Below are 2,337 nucleotides of genomic sequence, written 5' to 3'. Positions count from 1 at the left end.
AGAATTATTTTTATTTACCAGAAGTTTAATCTTCAGGCCCTCTCAGTCCAGTTCAGATTCTAAAGCTTACACAGTGGGAGGGAGGGAGAGGCTCATCTGGCATAATGCCCTTTCCTTAGATTCTGGAATATTGGTAATACCAAGCCTAGGTCCCAGCATGTCATTAAAGAAAGCTGGCAGCAGCCTCACTCTGGTGCCCCTTTCCACCATTTGAAGCAGAGACAAAGGACACTCATCCAAAGAGAAAAATTAGATTAGGCAATTTCCCAATTGTGGAATTCATTCAATTGTTTCTGTCCTTTCCTTTTCAAGTAGCTATGTTCCCATCTGCCTTCTACAGGCAGTACTTGGGCAGGTCAGCCTGTGTGTCTGCAGAACTCTCTACTGCTGGGGGACCCTGTCCATATCACTGGATTGATGTCACTGGAAGTGAAGGTGGAGGGCTGTTTCTTGGTTCAGTTAGCTGATTTAGCTACAGTTCATTTCTCTTCTAATTTTGGGCTTGACAAGTCAGACTTGAGGGGAAAGACAGGCAGAGGCAGTTTTTGATGTTAGAGCTCTCCCACCTACCTGCCCCTCTCCTGCCTATCCTGTTCTATGCTCTTCCCCCATCCCACAGTAGAATCATCAGAGGAAGAGAGGGCGTGATTGGCAGCTGGGAGGGAGTGGCCGTCAGAGCTGTGCCTCTCTCATGGAGCACCTGGAGAAAAGCAGATTCTAGCTTTTCCAGCCCATGAACAGCCCAGTGCTTATCTTCCACTGCATCCAAAAGGGAAGCTGGGGATGGAGTGGAGGGTGGGCTTCTACTTTTTAAGAAAATGTATTTTTTTATTATAAATGTATTGCTTCCGTAGAAATAAAAAGGTATGAAAATGTATAGAGTTCAGAATAAAATTATTCTCTAATTCCTTACCCTGAAGATAATATTGTTAATGGATTGGTGCACTTTCTTTCCATTGTGTTGCAGCTTAATTTTCTCACTTATCATTATATCTTGGACATTTTCCCAAGTTTGCACATATAATTCTATTTCATTCTGAATAACTCAATAGTATTACATGGTATAAGCATAACATTATATATTTAACTGGTATTCCTATTAATGGATACTTTGTATTCTTTTTTTGTTATTATAAACAAAACAAAGCTGTACTGCACATCCTTGTAGATATTTCTTAGTGCATGTATGTAAGAATGCACTAGAAATGGAATGGCTGAGTCAAAGAGTTTGCATATTTAAAATGTTGGAATGTATTGCTATATTGCCCTCTAAAATGTTTTTAATAATTTACATACTCTTAGGTAGGTGTTCTTTAACTTTCAAGAGCTCTTACGAGTATGCAACATGTGAATTGCCTGACATTTTGACAATCTTCAGTAACCTCTTTCAGTCCAGCCCATTACGCTTTGTGTGCTCGGTACAGATACTATGGTAGGCATGGGGTGTTCAAGAATGTCTGAAGGTTGAATAACACTCCAAACCTAGCCTACAGTCTGTCCTATGAAGCTTTGAAGTTAGGCTTTGTACTCTCTTCTCTAGCGATGAAAGTCCTGGATGGCCTCTTCTTTCAACAGCAGGCTATTTAATCTACATGGAAAATTTGTTGTTTTGTGCAGCTACCATTATCAATAATCGTAGATCATCTGGATAAATTGCTGCAGCTGCTACACCTGAACTTGCTCCTTCATCTTGTACTTTTATGTTCTGGAGACAACTTCTCTCCTTAGAGGAGTTTATGAGTAGGGGAAGAGACAAGTACAGGCATAGCTCAGAAATAATGTGGTTCAGTTCCAGACTAACACAATAAAGTGAATTTTGCAATAAAGTGAGTAACAAGAATGTTTTGGTTTCCCAGTTCATATAGAAGCTATGCTTACCCTATAAACTCTATTAAGTGCGTGAAGCATTATATCTACAAAAAAGTACATGCCTTAATTTTAAAGTACTTTATTTGCTAAAAAATGCTAATGATATCTGAACCCTCAGCTACTTGTAATCTTTTTACTGTTGGTGGGTCTTATCTCAATTTTGGTGGCAGCTGATTGATCAGAGTGGTGGTTGCTGGAGGTTGGAGTGGTTGTGGCAATTTCTTAAAATAGGACAACAGGCTGGGTATATTGCCTCATACCTGTAAATCCCAGCACTTTGGGAGGCTGAGGTGGGAGAATCTTTTGAGGCCAGGAGTTTAAGACCAGCCTGGGCAACATAGTGAGACCCTGTGTCTACATAAAAAAAAAAAAAAAAATAACTGAGTGTGGTGGCACATGCTTGTAGTCCCAGCTACTCGGGAGGCCGAAGGAGGAGAATCTCTTGAACCCAGGAGGTGGAGGTTACAG

This window comes from Colobus angolensis, unplaced genomic scaffold (genome assembly GCF_000951035.1).
Source record: "Colobus angolensis palliatus isolate OR3802 unplaced genomic scaffold, Cang.pa_1.0 Scaffold174, whole genome shotgun sequence".
NCBI lineage: Eukaryota > Metazoa > Chordata > Mammalia > Primates > Cercopithecidae > Colobus > Colobus angolensis.
Note: the sequence above shows the minus strand (reverse complement) of the source record.